Source organism: Mandrillus leucophaeus, unplaced genomic scaffold (assembly GCF_000951045.1).
Source record: "Mandrillus leucophaeus isolate KB7577 unplaced genomic scaffold, Mleu.le_1.0 Scaffold487, whole genome shotgun sequence".
Lineage (NCBI taxonomy): Eukaryota > Metazoa > Chordata > Mammalia > Primates > Cercopithecidae > Mandrillus > Mandrillus leucophaeus.
In genome coordinates, this window is record NW_012105220.1 from 2,776,442 (window position 1) to 2,804,096 (window position 27,655).

At 33.3% G+C, this 27,655-nt stretch overlaps 1 long non-coding RNA gene across 1 annotated transcript; it reads left to right on the forward strand.

The window, feature by feature from the left end:
- Positions 1-26,989, forward strand: LOC105550462. The gene is made up of 5 exons (XR_001007728.1): positions 1-89; positions 827-902; positions 7,157-7,207; positions 21,640-21,740; positions 23,784-26,989. It is a non-coding gene; the product is annotated as an uncharacterized LOC105550462 (long non-coding RNA).
- Positions 26,990-27,655: the final 666 nt, after the last annotated feature.

Here is a 27,655-nt window from a genome sequence, read left to right on the forward strand (position 1 = left end):
GACTTCTCCTCCTCTGTGGATGGACAAGTAGCTGACTCTGGAGCCCAGGCTGTTGCTATCCAGTGTGGTGGTGAATCCTCCATAGCCTAGTGAGTGTAAAAATCTTTTCCCTTCTCCCCTTCCCATTCAATTTGCTTATTATGTCAGTCTGCTTATTATATTATTTGCTTATTATATCATTTGCTTATTACATCTGCATTGCCATTTACATGAGATAAAGTTTGTTTACTCTTAAAGGTATTGTGTGTGTGTCTTTTCTTCTCCCCTCATGCGTTTCCCGCACAGAACATGGACATGCTAAACACATAGGAACTAATAAGATTGCCTGAGCCCACAGAATATAGGGCAAAAGCTGGAGTGCTAGTCAGGAAAAATCCTCCACTTCATAGTCCTTTGTGGAACATTTATTGGAGCTTATGACAAAAGACTGTAAGCACTTCCCAATGACAACTACTGGACTAGAGAATTTCCACCTGAGGGGCATTTACCACCTTGCTATGAAATGTTAACTGAAGCTACCCCTATGCTAATGGAAGTAATGGTGCCCCAAAGAGTTCTATAATAAAATAAAAATGGATTAATTGAATCTTACTACCTAGAGATGGCAGAAGGAAATTCTCATGAGCAGAGAGCCTCCATTTTTCCTAGAAGTAACTTTATGTAAGGAGCTGCTAGATTCTACAGTACCTAATAAACAGCTTTCATCTAAGAAGAGCTACTTAGCATGTGAATAGCAGTTCCAAGGTGAACAAACAACATCTTGTTTGGAACTGTGCTGCTCCAAGGAAAATTCTAGAAAATCTTTTTCTTTTCTGTTTTTGTATAGTTTAGAGCAATTGGATGAAGTATGTTTTTGTGAGCAAATTTACCTTTCTCTCTGAATTCTCCAAAATTCAGAAACTGTGAGTATTCTGATTTTATGAAAATACAGTTATTTACATAAGTTTAGTAAGAGTTTTTTCTTTTAAAACAGGACAATTTGAGACACTGGTTATTTTACCAAGGTTTGACTAGAATAACATATTTTTACGTAAAGTTTCAGAAAGCCAACTTAAAAGGAGCCTATACGGCAATCAATTCTTGCTGCAATCTATGCAAATAATCATGCAAAGTACAATAAGCCTAAAACTTATTTTGCACATAAATTAGTCTTACTATAATATCTCTTCAATGGGAAAGGAGGGCTAGAGAGAGGAAGAAATTGTTTCAAAGTAAAACTATAACACTTTTTACTATATTTCAGCCCCGACTTTTGTTTTTGAGTGCAGATTGAATCATGAAAGATGTAAATTTGCCTCATTTGGCATTCCACTGGGCCTGATCTGTTTTTCACTGCAAATGCCCTGCTGTTTAAGGCTACAGAAGCCCCCTCCCTCTAGGCCCAGAGACTATCATGGAAGAGGTTGGCACATAAGATTGTAAGGGCTGGTTTTGAGGGATAGAAGTAGATCAAGGTCAGACACTCCAAATCAAAGATGGGTACAAATACGCCTAAATGGCTAGTAAAACAAAGGACTTTGTTTTCTGAGCTATTATGTGGCACCTTTTCATCCACCTCAACCATAAGGAATCTCCTGCTTCCCACAGAATTAAGAGAAAATAATTACTAGGAGGATGATGATACTTTGTGACCAAGCCTCCTTAGTATAATACTCCCAGTTATGAGTTGTGCAGATAAATATATATATTTAAAATTTATTTTTCAGAACAATGTTATGCTTTATATAGTGAATTGTTATATGTCTGTAACTAAAAACAAGATTGCAGTACCTCAACACACGGAAGTTAAATATAAGCCTTTGACTTTTTGATTGTTGGTTCTTTAAAACAACAAAAAAATTAAGAGATAATGAATGCCTGTTCATGTTCATTCCTATCTGGCCTAGAATATTTAATTGACTATAAGTCTCTTGACTCTAAGTCCCTTTGCCACAGAGTGTCCCACTAAGGGACAGGATGGACTTGGGGCAGACAATCCTATAGCCTTGGCAATGCTATGAAACAAAATAAACATTTGGTGGACATTGATGCTATCTTCGGCAAACCTTGGCCAGAAGGAGGAGAATGTAAACCAAAATAAAATTCTAAGGTCCCCCAACCATATGAATGGCTTTATTACATGTGAATCCTTATCCTTGGCAAAAGAAACTTTCTAAATTGATTGATACCTGCCTCAAATACTTTTGGGTTCACAGTTTGAATAAAAATTAAAAAAAAAAATTCAAGTGACATAACGTTTTTCTGAAATCCAGATGCTTAAACAAGAATAAACAGAATTTTAAAGGATATTGGTAATTGTATCTCAAAAATATTTGAGAAACATGTTATGTTGGGAAAAAAGAGAACCTTAAAATAATATCTGCTTGTTGTAATACTGTGTAATATTTCATAATGAGGCATAAACACTTACCATTACCTTTACTAAGTACAGGGAGTAATAATAATAATAATAATAAAATTTTCAGGGTCCTTTTATAAAAAATTGACTACTATATCAGATATTATGATATGAAGGCATTCCTTTATAGCTTATAAAAAAGTTTTGAAAAGTATAACCAATATGTAATTAAGGTCTCTTTGAAGTTATCTTGTTGCAACAAAATTTTCTATTGCACTCCTTATTTGAAACTTTTACTACTTAAAATATTTTGCTACTTAAAGCTTGATACTCTTCCCTGGTGTATTCAAGAACTCATCCAGTTGATTGAATTAGGTAATTGTTTTTCTTCTTCTTCTTTTTTTTTTGCAATTTAAAAGCTTGTCTCACCTTCACGGGTTATTACACTTCATAAGGAAGAGAAGAAAAATTAGAAGACAATAAAAACAAATATTTTTAACTTCAGAATTTTATTTATGACTATATCATTTTATAAGAATTTGTAATTACTTAAGTTTTTGCAGAATTGTAAACATGAATTGCAATAGCTTGTACATGATTAACACACTAATTGAAAAAAGAAAAATGTTGCTAAAATCTGCTTTTAAATTTTTTAAGTAGTGAAGATTCCACGTAAAATATTTGTATATATGTAATAATATTATTTGGAGCAGATAATGTTGGTTTATGCCTCAAAGCATATTTGATGTTTTATCTGATTTATTTGGTTAAGATTAATTAATCATTTAATTAAAATTTAGAAGCTCTATTTATAAGCTTGCTGTGCAAGTATATTAAGATGGTTTACATACAGGTAATAAAACAGAATTAAGCTGCTACAACCATCTAATACTACAGTTGGTTAAAGAGGTCAAAAAAGATAAATGTGCTTTTTTAAAAAATTCATTTATTTATTTGAGATAAAGTCCCACTCTGTCACCTAGGCTAGACTGCAGGAGTGTGAACATAGCTCACTGCAATCTAGAACTTCTGGGCTCAACTGATTCTCCCACCTCAGTCTTCTGAGTGGCTGGGACTATAAGTACGTGTCACCATGCCTGCTAATTTTTAATTTTTTTGTATAGATGGTGTCTTGCTTTCTTGTCAGGGCTGGTCTTGAACTCCTAGGCTTAAGTGATCCTTAAGCCTTGGCCTCCCAAAGTGCTGGAATTAGAGATGTGAGCCACCACACCCATCTAGCTTGGTCAATTTAATATCAATTAATGACAAACAAAACAAAGCACACAGCACAACTCAACTCATTTTTCTATTTGTCTGGTGCTCATTCTTCTATGCAATAAAGGACCTGTGGGTATAATGTGCTAATATGGAAAATAAAATAATTTTTAAAAATAATTAATATCTTCGAAGCCAAGAAAAGACAAAAAAAGAAGAAAAGAACCTTGAGAACAAAAGAAAATGAAGAGCAAAATGATAGATTCAACCTCAACATTACAGAAAAGTAAGTTAATTGTAAATGTGCTACAAGCTCCAAATAAAAGGGAGCCATTGACAGAATTAATACAGAACCAAAGTCAATCTATGTGCTGACTTCAAGAAAGCAATTTTACTTGTAAACAGGTCAAAAGTTAAAAGATAGTTTCATTGTGTTTTGTTTTTCAAGTTAAGAAGTAGAAAAGACCATACCTTGACATTGTTATCTATAAAAATCTTATGTGTCTATATTAATATTAAAAAGAGACTTCAAAACAATTTATATTCCCTGGGACAAAGAGGGATTTTTTTAATGATAAAGAGACTAGCTCACCAAGATGACATAATAATCTCAAATGTATACATGCTTAATAACAGAACTTTGAAATATATGAAGCAAAAATCAAAATAATTGAAAGCAGAAATAGATAAAGTCACACTATAAGATTGAGATTTCAACACACATATGCTATTCATTTACATAACATTTATAGGGAAAACAAATATGAATATAGAAGGTTTACACTGTTAACCAGCTTTTTCTAAATTACATTTATAGAACATTCTACTTCAAAACAGAAGAGCATGCATTCTTTCCAGATGAAAATGGAATATTCATTAAGATGTGTGTATGATTTAATTGGTTTAAAAGGAATAAAATAATCTGGCTTTGTTATTCCTATGGAATATAGTCAGAAATAAGAAAAACAGACATCTATAAAATTCCTAACATTAGAAACTTGAAACCACATTTTTAGGAGTGACTTCCACTTTTGGGAAGATGGAGGAGAAATACTTTTTCCTATTCCTCTCACTAATCATAGTTAAAACCTTGTACATTACACATAAAATAAACGTAAAAAGATCTATATAGGTATAAAGAAGACAGCGGACCAGCGAGGGACCTCAGGAATAAAAAACAACATAATGATAGTTTCCTGGGTTTGGTTTTTGTTTCATTTATACTAGACTTGGGGCCAAAAAAACTGTCTGCTTGAAAATGCCAATGGGCACAGACAAAAAAATCTCCAGAAAATGACTGTTTTCTCTAGTCAAAGGATTAGGAGAAAAGCAGCCTAGCTAGAGAGAAAACTTTTACCTAATAACCACTCTACTCCAGGCAAACACCAAAAAACAAATCAAGAAAACAACATCAACAAAAATGGTGGTCCCATTCCAAATTGAGTCAGCAAAGACTGAATTAGAAATCTTGATTTTCACAATCACAAGTTTGTTAAAAAATAACTGCTGTCCTGATGGTAGAGAAAGTCAAATAGGAAACCAATACATCACCATCAGCCTGTAACAAGTCCTCTGTCCAGCAATGTCAGTGAAAACCACATGAAGAACATGGACTTTCACCCTACTCATCAGCAATGTAGTGCCCCTCCTCCTCGATGCCTAGGTGGCATCAGAGAAAGCTTACTGGAGAATCAGGAATTTCACCATTACCCAGTGATAACAAACCCACTCTCACCATAATGTCAGTAGATTTCATGTGCGACACCAACACATCAGCACTCACCTCGTGCATCAAAAGACCACCCCGTGGGTTTCAATGAAGGATGAGTAAGGAACCCGGACTTGTATTTATAACCAGCTTCTTTTCTTCCTCGGCTGGAGCAGTGTCACAGAAAGCCAGTTAAAATAGAAAGTTTAAGGAAAATTTAGTGTCCCACAAAATAACACAAAAATGTCAAGTCTTCAATAATAAATCACTTATCATACCAAGAAGTAGGAAGATACCAGACTTGATTAAAAAGGTGAGCAATAGATGCCAACAATGAGATGACAGAGATGTTCATATCATCTAAAAATATTTTAAACAGTTATAATAATTATGCTTCAGTAAGCAATTACAAATGTCCTTAAAAAACAAAAGAATATGTCAACAAAGAGTTGAAACATCTCAGCAGAGAAATAGAACATATCAACAGGAGCCAAAGTGAATTTTAGAATTAAAACATTCAATTACCAAAATATAAAGTTCAGTGAATGGGTAGAATAGAGGCGAGGAAAAAAAAAAAAAAAAAAAAAACGAATGAGAGACTGCAGGCAGAAATTAAACAATCTGCAAAACTGAGAAAATTACACACAAATTCTCCAGCAACCTGTGAAAATATAGCCATGTATCATTTAACAATGAGGATATATTCTGAGAAATACATCCTCGGGTGATTTTGTCATTGTGCAAACATCATAGAGTATATTTACACACATCTCAGTGGTATAACCTACTATACTACAAAGTCTATTGCTCCTGGGCTAAACTGGTACAACACGTAATACTGTAGGCAACTGTAACAAAATGGTCAGTCTTTGTTTATCTAAACTTATCTAAACATAGAAATGGTACAGTTAAATCATGCTATTATGATCTTATGGGACTACCATAACATATATGACCCATCATTGACCAAAATATCATTACGTAGCAAACTATCATATAGTGAAATATCTACATTTTCTGTCATCAAAGCACTGGAATAAGACAAAAGACTGGGGTAAAAAATTACCTGAAGTAATAATAGGGGAATGCTTCCCCAAATTTGGCAAAAAACATAAAAGATACAAATTCAAGAAGTTGAATGAACACCAAACAGAATAAGACTAAATAAATCGATGTCACTAAGATACATCTTCATTATACTTTTGAAACTATGGGGAAAAAAAAAAAACTATTATAATGACAGAAATTTTTCTTCACAAACAATGGAGGCCAGGAAAGCTCAGAATGCTATAAACAGTGAAAATAGCCTTCAAGAATGAAAGGAAAATCAAGATGATCTCACAGGAGTGAGAATTAAGATAATTTGTTGCCAGTAAATCTATTGTAAGGGTGAGTAGGGGCAGAATAAGTGGGAATTCTTAATTGATATAAAAAATATAGTTAGAAGGAATAAGATCTAGTGTTTAGTAGCACAACAGAATGACTATAGTTAATAAGAACTTATAGTATATTTCAAAATAACTAAACAAGTGAAACTGTTAATATTAACATGTATCTAGTAAGAGTAAGAAACTGGAATGTTTCTAACAAAAAAAAAGTCCTTTAAGTAATGGATATCCCCATTACCATGATTTGATTATTACACATTGTATGCTTGGATCAAAATTTCACTTTTACCCCATAAATAGGTACAGCTGTTATGTATCTATAAAAATTGAAAATTAAAAAAAGGAAATAAAAGGGAAAAATTCTTTAAAAATAAAGCAAAAAATGAAGAAACAAATGAAAAAAATCAGCTTATATGAAACACTCTTCTTCTCTTGAGTTATCTAAATTATTATTGACATTGAGTCAAAAATTATATCACTGATTTATTTTGTTCTTATTATATGTAGAGAAAGTATTTAAGACAGTTATAGCAGGGAGCAGTAACAATGTAAACAGAGGTAAGATTTCTATATTTCACTTGAACTGGTAAAAATGATAACACCAGTATACCATGATAAATTATGTGTGTGTGTATATATGTATATATATATAAATACTTGGCACAACCACCAAGAAAGCTTATTTAAAAAAGGAAATAGATACATACATAAAAACACACACACAGAGAAACGCAAGTCAAAAAACAGTTAAACTACTCATTATAAAAGCAGAAAAAATAAAAGAAAATAAAAAAAGAGATAAACTAAAATAAAAATAAAATGATAAGCTTTAAACCTAACATCAATATTTATATTAAATGGAAATAATCTGAATTGTCCAATAAAAATATTGGCAGAGTGAATTAAATAACATGACTCTATTATTTTTTTGTCAACAAGAAATTCACTTCAAGTATAATGTTATAAGCAGGTTGACAGTAAAAGGATGGATAAAGACAAATCATGAAAATGTGAATCATATTAACTTCAAAACAAGCCTGAATAAAAGATTAGATAAAGTAGACTTCAGAGCAAAGACAATTACTAGAGACAGAGAGGGACATTATATAATTATAGAAAGGGCAATCTACCAAAAAGACATAGCAATTTTAAAGCTCATGCACTGAACACCAGAGCTATAAAATATGGGGAGTGAAAACTGAAAAAACTGAAGAAGAAATAGACAAATCCACAATAATGATCGGAGACTTCAACACCCTTCTCTGAAGAATTAGTAGAGCTACTAAACAGAATTTCAGTAAAACTCAGCAACACCATCAACCACCAAGATATAATCAACATTTCTAGAACATGCCAAGCAACAACAGGAGAATACACATTAATTTTAAATGCCCACAGAACATAACCAAAGAAAGATAATGTTCTGGAACATTAAAAAAAAATTCAAAAATGTAAAACCCTAGAAATCATACAGAGTATGTTCTCTAATCACAAAGGTATCAAACTAAAAATCAACAACAAAAAGATAACAGAAAAATATTCAAACCCTTGAAAATTATCTAGACACTTGTGAATAATCTATGGGTCAAAAGAGTCTCAAAGGAATTTGTGAAAATATATTGAAATAAAAAAATGGAATAGACAACATACCAAAATTTGTAGGAGACAGCTAAATCGGTTTTGAGAAAGAAATGTAAAGCTATAAATACTTTCAAAAAAATTAAAAGCATCAAATAAATCATCTACTCTCCCACTTAAAGAACATATATAAAAGCTGTAAAATGAATGCAAAGTAAGCATAAGAAAGAAAATAAGACTATAAGTGAATAAAATAAAAAATAAAAACATAAATATTGGAAAACAACCGAGTTTATTCTTTGACAAAATCAATAATATTAACATGTATCTAGTAAGAGTAAGGAAAAAAGAATAACCAAATTATTAGTATAAATATCAGGAATAAAAATAAGATACAATTATAAATCCTATAGATATAAAAAAGGCAAAAAAGAATACTATAAACAACTCTAAAACATATAAATTTGACAACTTAGACAACCTGGACCAAGTTTTGAAAATATTTTCACAACTCACCCAAGATGAAATAGGTAATTTGAATAATCTTATAGCTATTAAGCAAGTGGATTTTTAAATTATAAACCTCCTGAAAAAGAAAGTTATATGCCCAAATGGTTTTTATCAAGAATTGTATCAAACTTTTGAAGTATTAATAGGAGTTTACAAACTCTTTCAGAGAAGTAAAGAGGAAGCAACAATCTTTAATTTATTTTATAAGACTACTATTGTGCTGATATCTGATATCAAAAAAAGAAAGTACAAAAATTACAGAGTCTATCACTTGTGAATATAAACACAAAATCATTTTTTAAATGTTAGCAAGTCTAATTTAGTAATAACAATCATACACCATGACCAATTAAGGTTATACTAGGAACATATGACTAGTTCAAGGGTCACAAATTAATTAATTCCATGACACATTATTTTGGCCTAGAAGATGAAAATCACTTGATTATAACAATCTATGCAGAAAAAAAATGTGAAACATATCAACACCCATTTATTATAAAAACTCTCAGGAAAACAGGAATAGAGAGGTATCCTCCTTCAGCTTGATAAAGATAATCTACAAAAAACCCTACATCTACCATTATACTTAATGGTAAAAGATTGACCAATAAATCAATACTTGCAGCATAATGAGAAAAGAACAAAGTTGACTGAAGACATAGAAGCCATGGTCTCTGCATAGTTTTGGGTTCCCCTTTAACTCTGCGATATAAAAACACTGTAAGTCGCTGCCTATATTTTGAGTACATAAGAGGGATTAAGCAGGATTCCTAGGGATTGAACATTTTACTTAAAGAGACTCTTAAGTGTCATCCAAAAGAGACTGTTTTCATTAATTGTGGTAGGGAGTTGTATTAGTGTCCTATTACTGTTGTTTCAGTTACCTAAAATATAGTAGCTTAAAATAGCATAATTTTGGGAGGAGAGAAGTCCAGGATGAGTCTGACTGGGCTAAAATCAAGGTATTTGGGGGTTGTGTTGTTTCTGAAGGCTCTAGAGGAGAATCTCTCTTTGTGTTTCAAGCTTCCTGATGCCACCTTCATTTGTTTGCTCATGGCCCTTTGTTCCATTTTCAAAGCCAACAGTGTAACATCTTGAAATCTCTCTCTCTCTCTCAGAGGTTGACTCTCCTGCCTCCGTCTTATAAGCATTCTTGTGATTACATTAGTTCCATTAAATAATACAGGATAATCCCTCCATCTCAAGATGTTTAATCACATCTGCATCTGTAAAGTCCCTCTTGACATATTCACAGGTTCTCAGCATGAAACATGAGCAACTTTGAGGGAAGAACCTTATAATGGTTCCCACAAGTGTTGAAGTTGGAACAAATTAAATAGATAAAAAACATAATTTCTTATCAAAAATAGGCAAAAATGAGACAAATCTTATAAAATAGAGAAACTGCACATTGGTTCATTCTCATGCTCCTAATAAAGATGTATCCAAGACTGGGTAATTTATAAAGAAAAAGATGCTTAATGGACTCACAGTACCATATGACTGGAGAGGCCTCACAGTTATGAAATAAGCAAATGAGGAGTAGTAATGTCTTCTATGGCAACAGGCAGAAGAGAAGTACAGTGCAAAAGAGGGAAAATTCCCCTTATAAAACTATCAGATCTCATGAGAACTAACTCACTATCATGAGAACAGCACAGGAAAGATCCACCCCCATGACTCAATTCCCTCCAACCAGATTCCTCCCAATTCAAGATAAGACTTTTGGATGGGGACAAAGCCAAACCATATCGTTCTACCCCTGGCCCCTCCCAAATCTCATGTCCTCACATTTCAAAACCAAATATGCCTTCTCAACAGTCCAAAGTCTTAACTTATTTCAGTATTATCTCAAAAGTCCACAGTCAAAATTCCCATCTGAGACAAAGCAAGTCCCTTCCATCTATAAGCATATATAATCAAAAGCAAGTTAGTTATTTCCCAGATACGATGGGGGTACAGGCATTGGGTAAATATCCAATGGAAGAAACAAAGGGGCTATAGGCCCCATGCAAGTCTGAAATTCAATAGGGCAGTCATTAAACTTTAAAGTTCCAAAATAATCTCCTTTTTACTCCATGTCTCACATCTGGTTCATGCTAAAGCAAAAGGCGTGCTCCCACGGCATGGGAAGTTCCACTCCTGTGGCTTTTCCAGGCATGTGGAGCAAGCTGTGAATGGATCTACCATCTTGGGTCTAGGGGAGAGTGGCCCTCTTCTCACAGCTCTAATAGGCAGTGCTCCAATGGGGACTCTGTATGGTGGCTCCAACTCCACATTTCCCTTCTAAACTGCCCTAGCAGAGGTTGTTTATGAGGGCCCTACCCCTGCAGCAAACTTCTGCTTGGACACCCAGGCATTTCCATACATCCTCTGAAATCTAGATGCAGGTTCCAAAACCTCAATTATTGACTTCTGTGCACCCACAGGCCCAACATCACATGTAAGCTGTCAAGGCTTGGAGTTTGCATCCTCTGAAGGAACAAACTGAGCTGAGTGATGGCCCCTTTTAGTCACAACTGGAGCTGAAACAGTTGGGATGCAGAACACCATGTTTGGATACTACATAGAGCAGGGAGGGGGACTCTGGGCCCAGCCCATAAAACCATTTTTTCCTCCTAGGCCTCCCGGCCTGTGATGTCAGGGGCTGCCATGAAGGTCTCTGACATGCCCTGGAGACATTTTCCCCCTTGCTTTGGAAATTAGCATCTGGCTCCTTGTTACTTACATGAATTACTGCAGCTGGCTTGCATATCTTCACATAAAAAGAGTTTTTTATTTTCTACTGCATCAGGCTGCAAACTTTTCAAACTTTTATGCTCTGTCACCTCTTGAATGCTTTGCTGCTTATAAACTTCTTCTACCAGATACCCCAAATCATCTTTCTCAAGTTCAAAGTTCCACAGATCTCCAGAGCAGGAGCAAAATGCCACCAGTCTCTTTGTATAGCAACAGTAACCTTTACTCTAGTTCTCAACAAGTTCTTCATCTCCATCTGAGACCATTTCAGCCTGGATTTTATTGTCCATATCACTATCAGCCTTTTGGTCAAAGCCAATCAAGAAGTCTCTCAGAAGTTCCAAACTTTCCCACATTTCCCTATCTTCTTCTGAGTCCTCCAAACTGTTCCAACCTCTGCCTGTGACCCAGTTCCAAAGTCACTTTCACATTTTTGGGTATCTATACAACAGCACCCCACTCCCAGTAACAATTTATTGTATTATTAATTCTCGCACTGCTAATAAAGACATACCCAAGACAGCATAATTTACAAAGGAAAGAGGTTTAATTCACTCACAGTTCCACATGGCTGGGGAGGCCTCAAAATCATGGCAATAGGCAAATGGGGAGCAAAGTTGTGTCTTAAATGACAGCAGGCAATAGAGAATTCCAGTGCAAAAGGGGGAAAAGCCCCTTATAAAACCATCAGATCTTGTGAAAATTAACTCACTATCATGACAGCAGCACATGAAAGACCCATCCCCATGATTCAATTCCATCCCACCAGGTTTCTCCTATGACACATGGGAATTATGGGAGCTACAATTCAAGATGAGACTTGGGTGGGGACACATCCAAATCATATCAATCAACATGTGTGAATTCATAAATTTTCTCATGACATTATGAAGTTACAAAATACAACAATAGCAACAACAGAAACCCATAAAAACTTCTATTGAACTTTGCACAGCATCCCTAGCTTATAGATTGTCACTAAAATGTGAAAATCACACACACACACACACACACACACACACCCCTCAGGAGCATAAAGTTTAGTTTGTATGTTGTTTAGGGTTGAAATTATGTTTCAGACAAATTTGCTAAACACAACAAATTTCTGGAATCATGAGGCCATCAATATTCATTTGATTTATTAATGTTTGTTCTACAAGTGTATGCGAGGAACCCACTTTGCTAAAAATTGGTTAGATAATACAAGGATATATAAATGAATAAGTCATATTTCTGATATGTATAGTGCAGTCATATAAAAAAGACAACTTCTCAAGTAAATATACAATCTGTTAAAAATAGTTTCATGCAACAAAAGAAGCTAAAATTTCAATCAAAGGAATGATGACTTCAAAGAGTAGTGATTGACCAGATTATACAAGAAGATGATATACATACAGATTCTGTGATCATGGCAAGGGATATGTCAGAGATTTACTAAAACCCCAGGTCCCTTTTATATTTTCTAATGGTGATTATTTGTTCATAGTATTGCAAAATAGATAAATTATGAATAAATTTTTATTCCTAGCATCATTTGCTAATGTCTCTTGTAAAAAATTCCGAGGAACTATTTCTTTCATAAACAAAGCAAGCTTTATTATTGAATATCTATTTAACAACCATATGCTTTACAGAAACAGATGGTTATTTTTATATTAATTTAAAATAAATACATAAATTAGAGGACTCAAGTCTAATATGTTTGCTGGCCTATTCTTCCAAATATTCAGCTGTTCTATACATAAGTTTCTGAAGTATTAATTTAGCCCTAACTCTTAGTTGTCTATTCAATATCTGTTGTACTCTTTTTTCCCCACTGTAAAAATATCCATATTGAAGTTTCAACATGTAATGCTCAAACACACACACCTTTTTATATTCTCTTGCAGCAAAGTTTGATCATGAGATAAAATTCTAGCCAATAATATGTAAGAGGAATTTGATAAAAGGCTTCAGTGAGAGTTTTAGTATCTTCCTGATTAAAAAAAAGTCTCATAAATTTCTTTGGTTTTTATTCTTTCTTCTGTGTACCTGGAATACAGTCTGTTACATGAAGGAGCATCTTGTAAGTATAAGGAAACAGTAAATCTATTTTATGTTAAAGTCATTGATATTTGGGCTTTTTGTTATTTGCAACAAATGTATTTATAATGCAAGCACTTTTTTGTTGTGTTTTACATTGGTAACTTTTGCATATTAAAAAATGCAATAACATTTACATTAGCACCCAGAAAAGAAATATTTATGTATAAATCTAACAAACTATGTTCAAGACTTATATGAAGTAAAGTACAAAACTGTGATGAAACAAATTAAAGAAGAGCTAAAAACTTGGAGAGATATTTCATGTTCATAAACAGGAAGATTCTATATTGTAAAGATATTCTTTCCAACTTAATCTACAGGTTCAATGTAATCTCAGTATAAAATCCCAACAAGTTATCTTACGGATAATGACAAATTGATTTTAATATTGATATGAATAGGCAAAAGATGCAGAATAGCAAACACAATATTAAAGAAGAAGAAGAACGTTGGAGGACTGATACTACCTTGCTTTGAGACTTTCTATAAAGCTAGGGTAATCAATTCAGGATTGTATTGACAAAGAAATACACAAATAGGTCAATGGAAAATAATAGAGAGTGAAGGAATAAACCCATATAAATATAGCCAATTGATCTTTCACAAAGGACAATGGCAATACAATGCAGGAAAGATATGAGGGAAATTTTTAAAATATGTAGAAAACTGGAATTTAAAGATAAAAATTAAAGATATAAACTTTTAACATTAACTCCACCAAGTTCAAGACAATTATGTAAGAGATGGTACCAATTACTGAGTCAATCCCTAAAGAACTGAGAGTCTTGGGAATTTAATGATGTCAATGCTTTTTTACATAATCAACTGAAGAAAATTGGCCGCCCTTTTTAGATTTTTTAATATCAGGAAGAAAAAGAAATCAAAAGAAACCAAATTAAAACTGCAAGAGGGGTGCCTAATGATTTCCCATTGAAACTCTTGCAAAATTGCTCTTGTTTGAGAGGCATGAGCAGGAACCTTGTCATGGTGGAGAAAAGACTCTAGTGAAGCTTTCTCAGGTGTTTTCTGCTAAAGCTGTGGCTAACTTTCTCAAAGCACTCTTATCATAAACAGATGTTATCATTATTTGGCCCTTCAGAAAGTCAACAATCGAAATTCCTTTGAGCATCCTTGAAAACTGTTGCCATAATATTTGCTCTTGACTGATCTGCTTTTACTTTGACTAGTCCACTTCCACATATTGTTACCATTGCTTTGATTCTTCTTTGTCTTCAAGATCATGCTATTAAAGCCATATTCCATCTTTTGTTACAATTCTTCAAAGAAATGTTTCATGATATTGATTCCACTTGTTTAAATTTTCAATTGAAAGCTCTACTATAATCTGTAGCTCATCTCTGTGCAATGGTTTTGGCACCCATAAAGTGGAAAGTTTGCTCACCTTTGATTTTGCAATCAGAATTTTGTAGGCTGGACCAATTGAGGTATCCAGGTTGTTAGCTATTTGTGCTGTTAATTTTTGGTGCTCTTCAATTAGGGCACAAACAAGTTTTTTTTTTTTTTTCTTTTTTCTTTTCTCGTAAACTGATGTGGATGGTCTTCTCTTTTGAGCTTTCAGCTTCAACATTATCTCATCCCTTCTTAACATCAGTTACAATTTGTAAACTGCTGATTTATTTTGGATATTGTCCCCACAGGCTTTTGGTCAATTATTTCTCTATGTTTCTGCTCAAGCCTTACCATAAATTTGATGCTTGTTCTTGCTTCATTTTATCAGAATTCATGTTGTTTGAGAGGTATTATTTTCAAATTGGTGTCATATTCTTCTTAGTACCTCAAACTAGGTCCTGTTTAGACATGTTACAACAAGACAATACAAGTTTATTTTTGTGAGAAAAGTTGAAATTCATGGAAAATTTAGAAAATTTTTATGAACTGTTTGAAGATCCTTTGTAGTCTTTTCAGCAAACAGTCCTTGTACACTTGGACATCCACATTCAAAAAGATGACTCTAGACACAGACCATTCCATTTACAAAAATTAACTGAAAATGAATTACAGACCTAAATGTTAAATTGAAAAACCATAAAATACTTAGAGATTACATATGGAAAAATGGATGACCTTTGATTTGGTGATGACATTTTAGATACAACACCAAAGGCATGATTGATGAAAGAAAAAATTAATAAAATAGATGTTACTCAAGTTAAAAATGTCTGTCCTGAAAAAGATACTGTCAAGAGAATGAAAACACAAGCATGAGAGAAGATATTTTCAGGACAGACATTTGATTAAAAAAAAAAAAACTATTAGGCAAAATATTCAAAGAACCCTTACAACTCAACAATAAAGACACTAGAGTTTTAAATCAGCGAAAGACCTAAACAGAACCTCACCAGAGAAAACATACAGATGGCAAATAAGCATATGAAAACATGTTTCACATTATATGTCATCAGGAAAATGAAAATTAAAACAATAATAAAAAACTAGTACATACATATTAGAATTGGCCACAGTCTAGAACATTGACAACATCAAATGCTGACAAGGATGTGGAGCAATAGGAAATCTCATTTACTGCCAGTGAAAATGCAAATTGTGCAGTTTCTTTGGAACAAAATTTGGCAGTTTCTTGCAAAACTAAACATACTCCTATCATACTATTCAGTAATCACATTTCTTGGTATTCACCCAAAGGAGTTAAAAACTTACGTCTATAAAAAACTAACACACAGATGTTTATAGCAACTTTATTCATAACTGTCAAAAACTTGGAAGTCACCAAGATATTTTTCAGTATATGAATAGATAAATAAACTGTGTTAAAACAATAGAATATCATTCACTTCTAAAAAGAAAGAGCTATAAAGCTACAAAAAGACATGGAGGAGCCTTAAACATATATTATTGAGTGAAAGAGGTCAATTTAGAAGACTGTATACTGTATAATTTCAACAATATGACATGAAGGAAAGGCAAAACTGTGGAAACAGTGAGATTAGTGGTTGACAGGAGTTGCAAGAGGGAAGGATAAACAGAACACAAAATTTTGGGGGCAATAAATTTACTCCAGATGATAATAAAATGGTAGATACATGTCATCATATATTTTTGTATTTTTTTTATTCCTTTTTATACTACAAGGTATTTTGGCTTCTTTTTGAATACCTTTCAACATTTTTTAATACAAAAACAATACATAGTAATGAGTTGTTTAATAACATGGTAGAAAAATATGATCAATAGATCCTCAATATGTTTTAAAATTAAAAATGTGAATTAAGTGTTATGATTCTAAAGTCCTTATGAATAGAGTGATAGAAGAACTGATAATGTGTAGACATAAGAACAAAAAACCCTATCAGTTTCTAAAACTGCATATCACAACAAAAAGTGTTAGTTGTTCAGTAAGACACACATGAATCTGAGATCTTATTAAATATCAAAATGTACTAATAATTTCAGGACCATGGTACAGGGACAAGAGTGATTTTATTAAATGCTAATCTGCCATATAACATCTGACTAACCCCAGTTCAGGAATACCGCCAAAATATCTAGTTGATGTATTATTGCTCCTATGTAAGAACACCTATTCACAGCAAGTTTCCTCCAAAACAACCCTTATAGTCCCGGAAATTATAGGCTGAAATGTCTGCAACGACTTACACATTCCTCCAGCGTACATAGGCTTTTTCCCCAAGGTATAAGCCGTGGGTCTGAGAGTTCACAGTGTAAAAATTTACCTGTGTTGTGGTTGCCCAAGGCCACTATTCTTTCTGCAAGTTCCCTTAATAAATCACTCAAAACCAACAAACTGGATTTGTCTCCCTCCTTCTGCAGCTTCTTTGCTCCTTTGGCACTTGGAGACCACTTTGCATATATGGCCCTTTTACAGAACTCTTGGGTAATTGCGAAGCCTAGAAGAGGCATGGAGAAATCCAGGACTGTTCTTGAGTCCTAAGTTTTTATTTTACAGTGTGTCAGACACAGATTTAACATATAGGTCTCACCTATGCTAGAAGGATATAACTTACACAAAAGGGAGCTATGCAAGTCATGAAATATTTTTATGTTATGATCTGAAAATTATCTGGTCTATAAGACATTTTCTAAGGGGATATTCTAGGTGAATTTACAATAAGCAACATAGACCAACCAGGTACATAGGCTGAATCATGTTCTCCCAAAATTCATATGTCAAAGCTGTAATCCCCAGTATCCCAGAATGTATCTGTATTTGAAGACAGGGCCTTTAAAGAGATAATTAAGTTAAAAAGAGACTGTTAAAGTGGACCTTCATTCAATTGGATTTGTGTACTCATAAGAGGAAATTTTGACATACAAAGAGACACCAGTGATGTGCCTACACAGAGGAAAAACCATGTGAACACACAGCATGAAAGTGGACATCCATAAGCCAAGGAGAGAGAAACCAGAGAAAATCAAACCTGTTGGTACCTCAGTATTGTAATTCTTGCCCCTAGAACTGTGAAAAAATAAATTTCTATTGTTGAAGCCACTCAGTCTATGGTATTCTGTTGTGGTAGTTCTGGCAAACTCATAGAGTTGGCCACAATATTTCCAAGACAAGGACTCACCCACTAGAAAACATCAACATATGTTTTGTAGAAGTCTTGACATTCATATGTTTAAAAGATGGTTTGACGGGAAAGTCTTTCATCCTGTCCCATTCCTAAAGAAGAGGTGGAAAAAACAGATCACAGGACTGCTGTTAACTCTTTCCTTTCATAAACTATGACGCAGAAAATTGACTTGGTATATAACCAAAGACCTTATTTCATAGGTAAGTATAAGGGAATATATTCAAGTATGGTATTACAGTGAGATTTGTTGTGGCAAGTTGTACATCAGCAGGCAAGTGTGCAGTTTGCTTTGATGAGCATGCACCATGAAACCCTGGCCAGCTGTTAAAAGACTAGATATGAAAACAACAACATGGACGAATCTCTAAAATCGAATATCCAACACTTTTATTATGCAACTTAAAATTGAAGCACTGAATATAAATGCCTACTTTTAAAAAAAGTATACCAAAATTTTTCCCATGTTAAATATTATAAAATGTCTTTCTATGTGGTATAAGGGAGAGGAAAATAGGAATAAAGAACACAGAATAAAGTAAATAACATTTTTCAAGAGTTTTGTGGCACAGATCAGTGACGATGATGTGCCATTAACTACGGAGTTTTATGAATTCAACACACGGTACCCAAATTCCACATTTTAATAATGAATTAATAATAAATCATATTTTAATAATAAAATTCAAATGGAGAATTCTGAGCTAAAAACCTTAAATAAATTTATGACAGTCACAAATATAAACACATAAAGACAAGCAAGCCAAACAATATATAAGAAAAGAAGATGCAGTTCATTTTAGAAAGATAATTACAGAAAATCAATAAACCCAAGGAAATAATACTAAAGACTTCATAGCTGCTATCATAAATTTTAAACATGCCTTTTGTGGTTGAAGATCTCATAAGAATGGAAAGGAAAAGAGGAACAAGAAGGAAATTCCCTGAAATATCAAATCACAAGAATTTGGCGAGGTACTGATAACAGAAATAAGACAAGTCAGAGGTGACACTGAATTAAAAGGAAGAAAAGTGTTAAAGGTTATATCAGCAAAAAGAAGAGTGAGCAAATATTCCAGTTGTCTTTTCATTTCTATATTCATTACTTACCTTGTCCACAAGGTTTTACACATTATGAGGGCAGATTCCTTGTGTGTCTCATTCACTTCACTGCTCAAGCATCTACCCCAGTGTTGAACTGTGCCTGAAACATAATGTTTATTTAATAACTAAAGAGTATATTTAGGATGGACAGCCATAGAAAGAGGACCATTTTATCAACTAGCATGAAAATCTCCTGGAGGCAGGTACAACTATGGAATGCTAGAAAAGCTACAGAATCTTTCTAAACTTTGTTTAACTTAGTCTTTTAAATGTGATCTGAGGCACTATGGAAAGAATCTTACAGACAGGTTGACCCTTGCTCCTCATCCTCTCTGGTTAGCAAAATGTGTTGTCTCTATTCTTGTGTTTTCCTCATGTGAAATAATAACACCAATAAAACTAGACAGACTCTTAACATGCATAACTGTATACAGTGTATTCAGATTATAAGACTTTTTAATTATAAATTTTCTATTGAAACACTCTAAACAGAAGTGCAGGTGATAGGTGACGTATACATATATATAAAGGCAGTCCTTCCAGTTACTTGGAATTTAGTTTCCTTCGCAAGCGGAGTGTTCCTCACTGTCTATTTAAAACTGACAAAGACATTTGTCTTTACTCGTGTGGAGATGCCTGATAACTTATTTCTAACTATCATACGCTCCACAGTCATGACATTTTAAGACAATAGATCAAATCTATCGTGGATTTTTTTTTTCAATTTCCTTTTGATTGCTGCTGGGAGAAAAATAGAGAGATAGTCGAGAATAGCATTAACTTGCAAAGTAAAATAAATTATTTTGAGATAACTATTCCATGTTAGAATACAAAATGGCCTCCTAGTTACAATAACAAATTCAGCAGTGCATGGTTGTAATGCTTTAGCCTTACTAGTTTTGCTACCATGGTTTGTTTTCTCTGGTACACTCCAGATGATTTAAATAGTGAGACTGATACAGAAACCTCCGCAATGCATGTATTAAATGCATACACATATGAATTATAAGAGCTTGTTAACTGGTTACAGACTGTACACTAAGGACAGAGTTCTTTAATTTGAATCTGAACATTACTATTTGCTCACTCTGTAACCATGAACATGATCATTCATCCATCCATCCGTGCCTCACTTTTTTCAGTTGAAAATATTAATAAAATATATAGAGAGAATATAGAGAGTATATAGAGATTCCATACATATTTTATATGTGTATATATGTATACATACATATATGTATATACACGCACGTGTATATATGTGCGTGTATATACACATATGTGTATATGTATATGTGTATATATACACATATAAGTTGTATATGTATACACACATATATACACATACATATATAGATTTATGGAATATTTATATACATATACATATAGATATATACAGATTCCATACATCTATATATATATGCATAAATATTTACACACACATATCTATTTATCTATAAAGCAAGAATTAGAATATGTAAAATCATTTGATGAGTGTCTAGTACAGATTAAGAATTAAGAATCAAATGAATGTTACCTGATACCATATGGGTATATACATATATTTAAATATTTGTATATACATTTATGTATACAAACACACATATATAATGTAATTTTATATCATACAACTTTGAATTTGGCAAAATGAAGCAGAAGCCCCAAGTTAAATTTCACTTAGATTACAAATGTAGCATATCCTTCGATTTAACTTCACACTTCAGGTTCTTTAAAATTTTTATTTCCAAGAAAGTGTACAAATACCTGCATATGACAAGCAAATAAAATATTTACATAAAAGATGGCTATAGCCACAGTGAGAAAATGCTTCAGGCTCCATATGCCTTAGAACTAAAGTGACTGTATAACTTATCATCCAAACCACGACAGTTTAAGAATAAAATGTGTGTGTTTTTAATAATCACTCCAGGATACCAAGTGGGAATTGAGATTTTTTCCAAGAAAACCAGGAAGATTTGTCACCCTACTCAAAACCCTAGAAAATGCAGTAAATAAGAACATATTTTACATGTTCCAAGGACAAACTCATGAGGAAAGTGGTGTCACCTTTTCTTTGTGGTGAAATAAATAGTATAATCTACGCTCTCTGCAAAGCTCAGGTTGAATTTGTAACTCAGGTAGAACCGTTGATTTTGTATTTTAGGGTTTTTTTTTTTTTTTTTTTAATACAGAATGCGCTGTACCTCATAGTTAAAAACAATTGTTCTAAGCTTCCACATGCTGCTAAGATACAGCTACCGGGATTTAGTGCGAGTCACGTTGTTTGAGGCGTTAGTTCAGCTGTCTGTTGAATCCCCTGAAACTGATGCTCAGTCTATATTAATGTCTCAGTCCCAAGAAACCTCAGCCTATTCTCTCCTATAATTAATCTTGCAGGTAGTGCCTTGACATTATTGGTTCACCAACAGAGCAGAACTGCCTCAGCCATCAATAATAATTCAACGCATTAGAATGAGGCCTACGCATGGGCCACGAAGGTAGCCAAATATGCAGGATCTCCTGCATTCCTCTTCAGTTGAAGGGAAACCGCAATTGAAACTAGTTGTTTTGGTGGCTGGATAATTTGTAATAGAGGGGTCTCGGTGTTACTAATTGTTTTGCTTTATGCTTTTCTCCAAATGTAGCCACGGCTTGGCACGAGGGGAGTGATTGTCTGTTTACTGAATCTTAATATTGAGGCTGTTACAAATTGTCTTTCACAGATGGTGGGAGCTTTTCAGATGGAGAGAGGCAAGGAATTTATTACTCAATATTTCTGTATTACTGATTGGGACGTGAGGAGCATAGACAATCTGTCCTACTGCAGGGTTTGCTGCATGGTTTTTTTGTTTTTTTTTTTTTTTGCCTCTGTAAAATTATGGCTGGCTCTAGACGTTTTTCTCATTTTGTATAGATAGCAGCTGTGTAATTTCCAGCAGAATGTTTGCTTTGATCCCCCTTCCTTTAATTGAAATCCGCAATTATGAGATTTGTTTCTTTTATGTTTGTGAGTTTATTGGTTTAATCTACAAAATGTGCTGTCTTGCTGTCTTACACAGTTAAAGGCTACAGCACAGTTGGGACTTAAATGACAAACATTGGAGGGAGGGGCTTCTGTTTTTTGTTTTTTATTTTTTTGGTTGGCTATAAAAAGAATCCAATATATAGTCTTCCACTCAGATAGCAGGCTCTATGACAACTTAGTCATTCTGTGTAATTTAAAGCTGTGTCTCTTGCATATATATAATATATATATTATATATGATTAGGCTCATTTCTAAAAATGAATAATATGTGTGTGTGCACATATGTATATGTGTGTTCATATACACACATACTGTATGTGGGTGTTCATAGAATGGAAAGGGAAAATGCCTGCGTAGAAGCATTTCTTTGATTATAGTAACTAGTAACATTTACATAATGCTAGCTTTATCAGCACATTTTAGGGGAGAGAGAGTGAAAGGATTATAAAGTAGATAGATACAAGAACAGCAATGCACGGTTTCAGACATAGTTCACAACAAATAATTTTGAGAGTTACATGTCAATATGCTGTACCAGGTAAATTAACCACAAAGTTCCTAAGTGGTAAAGTTCCAGATGTTTGAAATATTTTAATAAAAAATAGAAGAAAAAGAAGAGATTAAGTGGAGAAGAATGAGATTTTGTTTCCAAATTTACAATTCTCTTACTGATAGTCTGTCATAAACTGTTACTACATATTTTAAAACAATTTTTGCTAATACTTTATGCATTCATTTTATTTTCTTTCTGGCACAGTATAGTGCATTTTCGTTTGGAACGCTAGGCTGTGTCTATATAAAGGAAATTCCATATTAACTGGTATTAGGCCAATTAATTTATAACTGAATTAATCTTTTTATGTAGCATCCTTACTCCAACTAATTGGTTTAGTCTAACAGTTTTGGTAGCTATTATATAGGTATTTCTCTTAAATGGTCAAGAATAATTAATTCACATTGACAAGGGATTTTTCACAAAATTCTTTCATGTGTTAATGGTTGTTTTTAGGCAAATAAACCAAATGATCATACGGATATTTAAAAATACTTTAGAACTGCACATGTTAACTGAGTATGTCTCCAATTCACCTTGTGGTCTCCTGATTATGACGTGGTCAGGTCTATAGTCATACAACTGTGATATATATATATATCAAGATACATAGCTCATGGATTCCAGGAAGAAAAATTCACTTAAAAATAAGCCTTTTAATGGACTATTTCTAAATCCTGATAGCCACCATTGGAAAAATGTCATAGTATTTCCTGCTTTTGCTTAATAATTAAAATCTAATTAAATGTCCACTCATCTAGGAATTTCTTAATAAGAAAAACTATAGTTAATTATAGATATTTGTATTTTAAGTATGGGAAAAAACAAAAACAACGGCGCTAATGGACCTAAAGTAACTTGCTCAATAAATTACATCTAGAACACTAAGGAAAGAAACAGAATTCAAATCCATACCTTTCTATGAAACCCTGTTTAATATGGATCTACCTGGTTTTTTTAAGGATACGTAATGACTTAAGATACTAACTCCACATTCTGTGATAAGAGATGAAGATCCAGGAAATGTATGGACACATATAGCCTAAAGAATATTGTTAGAAAAAAATAGTGGGATCTGGAAGCAAAAAGGAAACATAGAAAAGGAAACAGGAAGGTGAAGAAAGTTGAAGATAAACTTTCTTTTTCACAACGTTTTTATGGGCAAGTTCAGCCCATAAATCAAAAATTACTTTTATGGATGAAATGTTAGTTTTTTTAAAGTCAAGATCATCTTTTTCATTTCCTACATGCAGGTTGAATCTCATTTATGAAGTGAGATGTCAAATAACAAAAAAAAATGCATTAATTTGCATAAAAATGCTTGTAAGATAACATTGCTCCACACTTTGCTTTATTCACATCATTAGAGGAAATATTTTATTCCTCTAGTTGTTTCTGGCCATGGCTCAAGGAAAAAAAACTTCCACTCATTCCTTCAGACAGTACAGTTAACAAGAGGATAACTTTTTTTTTTCATTATCATCTGTGTCCTTCTCCCTCAGGAAGCAGAGAGTCATCAGATTGGTGAGAGAGAGGAAATAAAGGTCTGAACCTGTGTCTCAAGTCGCTACTTCTTTTGGGAGCACTCTGTTCTCAGTTTATTTTAATTCTGTTTCACAATTTAATGAGTTTACTAAAGCAGGGTTCACTATTACCCTGTGGAGATCCTTAATGATACATGGATATGTTTAATTCTGGGAATAAAGTAGTTAAACTGACTAGTGATTATGCCACATTGTTAGCGTCATCTTTGTCAATAAGAAAGCTATTCATATTTATGGTATCTGTATCTATTTCTTCAGAAGTGTGGCTATTATTCATATATCCCCAATACACACAAAAGATATAGTTTTATCTAAATTTTTAATCGGTTACATATTTTTCTAGGTTACTAGCTAGAGACATCCTGGTTGTTTCCAATTTGTTGTAAATTGGAAATTTGATGCTAAACAAGTAGTGTTATGAGAAGCCTTCTTATTCATAACTTGACATGTTTTTGTTAGTATATTCTAGATTAAATTTTGAGATTATGGTGGAGTCAAATCATACAAACACTTTAAATTTTGCTCCGTATTACCACATTCCTGTGCAAAAGTGACACCAATTTACAATGCCATATTGTATAGATGTGTTTCATGGTACCCTAAAACAATTACAATGTTAATAACAAAGATAAGTAATCACAGAGCACTATGCCAGATATAATACTAATTTTTAAAAGTTTGAATACAATGACAACTAACAAAATATGACTAGGAGACTCAAAGTGAGCACATGTTGTTGGTAAAATGATGTTAACAGACTTCCTTAATGTAGGGTTGCCACAAACAAAAGTAAAAAGTATTTACTTGTGGACAACCTTGCCAAACATTGACTCTATAAAATGGTTTAAAATTATTTACATTACAGACACTTTTCTTTTCTTTGCTATTTCTAATTATGTTATTTTGTAAACTGTTATTTTAGCCACATATGTATTTTTTGGCTCTGAATTTCTCATTTCATTTTAATTTTGTGTGTCTGTCCTTGATGGATTCTTTGAATTTTTGTTTTAATTGCATCCTTCTGTATAATTATTCTTGGACACTCTGTCATTTTTAAAACTTGCATTTCATAGGATGGATTCCTAATACTTTGTTTGCATGTTCTTTTATGCAATTTTTTTCCTTGTCTAAAAATCACTAAAAAGTGATTTTATACTTGCCATGACTTTCAGGTTTCCCAGCTTAAGATGGACACTTCTTACACTTTGATGTAGCATGGGCGAATTTGTCTCTACTTTTTCACATCAAGCTACAGTTTAAGGATTGAGTTTTGAAAGATGCCCACTTTTTCCCTAGCCTGAGTATGTGGACAACAAGCAGATGAGCTCATCTGGTGTGCAATTTAGGTGAAAGACCTGGACACTTTCTCTCACCTAAAATTTTATTAAACGTCTAACCCCATAGCTTGCTCTCTTTCCAGGAGGCAGTTTTACTGCCTCCAGGGAAATATCCTTGCTTTCAAATCTCTTCCTTAACTCAGCACGGAGCCACCAAGGCTTTGCTTGTATCAGTGAGCTATCTCATGTATCTTCATTCTCCATTTTACCAGTCTTTTCCTGGCACTTTCTCCTCTATTCCTCACTCTAAGACTGAGTGGGGAATCAATATTTGGCTGTAAAGGAGTATATGGTGTCTTATCTTGTGTACTGAAACAATGTATTTACTCAGAGTTTTATGGATTTTCTTTTTTCTCTACATTATGCCAAGACATAAATTTGAGAGTGTTTATGATGGTGCCTCTCTTCCCCTCTGCTTTCTTTTCAAGTTACAGACATCAAAACAATAAGCCTTAACCATTTTCCTGCTTTTAAAAGAAATAGTTAATTTTTGTGGGAATTATTAGGTGTCTCCCAGGCTACCCATGTAAACCCTCATTTTACCTGTTTTTAAATTGAGTTATTCATGAGATGCTTTCTGTGTTTTAGGAAACAAAAATAAATGTTATATGGTCTCTCAAATGTCATATGGTCTCTAAAATATAATATGGTCTCACATCCCCACCCCCAACTATTTTCAAAATGACCTGAGTTTGGGAATGAAGGCCTTATTTGGACATGGATATGATTGTAGGCATTCTCCTTTATATTCCTTTATAACTTACGGTTATGCATCTAGTAGCAGCTGTTAAGGTCACTCCAAAACTGACATTCTCTCCCCATCTCTGCTTCCCACTAAAATCCATCTGGTAATGGAACTGTGCATACCTTCAAGTATTTTGAAAACAAACCAAAAAATTACAAGCAAAAACAAAATAAACAAAAGACAGATATCTGAATCAGACAGAATTAGTTTTGGATCTCAGACTGTCATCAGTTAGTCGTTTAAAATGGAGCAGGTTACTTAACAACTCTGAGAAATATTTTCTCAAAACACTGAAGTATAATATGCATTTTACAGACATTTTGTGATAAGCAAATGAGGTATGTGTGCATGTGTGGGCTTGTGTATAAAATAAACTCATCTGACTGACCTATATAACTGTCTTTTTTTCACTCAGGATGAATGATGGGTGACTTTTTTACTCAAGCTACATCGTATTCTATTCAGATTAATCTAATTTCTAATTTGAAATAATTAAAATATGTGATATACTTTGACAAATATCGAGGTAATAAACAGTTGAACAAGGGCACATTTTTTCTGTATTTTCTATAAAGCCAATTAATTTTCCTCTACTCTATTTTATTTTATATAAACATTATTTTAATTTTATACACACACTATGCAATCTAAAAAGTACAATTGCCTGTGATGTCCATATACTTAACCTTTCTTAACAGACACATTCATTTAATTTATTTTTATAATCTAGTTGATAACTAGATTATAAGATATAATCTTTTAGATAACTAGGGGTGAATTTTGCTCCAATTCTCCTATACGAAAACATTTATCATTTTTAAAAAGGCAATTCTCTCAGCCCAGACAAAATAGAACTCATCTTTACAAAAGATATATTAAAAAAAATTAGTTGGATGTGGTGGCATGTGCCTGTGGTCCCAGCTACTCAGAGGCTGAATGGAGAAGAGAACATCACTTGCGCCCAGATGGGTTGAGGCTCCAGTGAGCCAAATTCTTGCCACTGCACTCCAGCCTGGGTGACAGTGAGATCTGTAAAAAGATGAGATGCTCTCCCAAGTAAGTAATAGATCTTTGGGTTGCAGATATTGACAGAAAATTGGCATATTCTGGGACCTCAAGCATTTGATACCCAAGAAATATAATTTTAAGTTATGCTCCCTAATGTCTCTGTGGATATTGCCATGAGGAGCTAACTTTTTTTTTTTAAT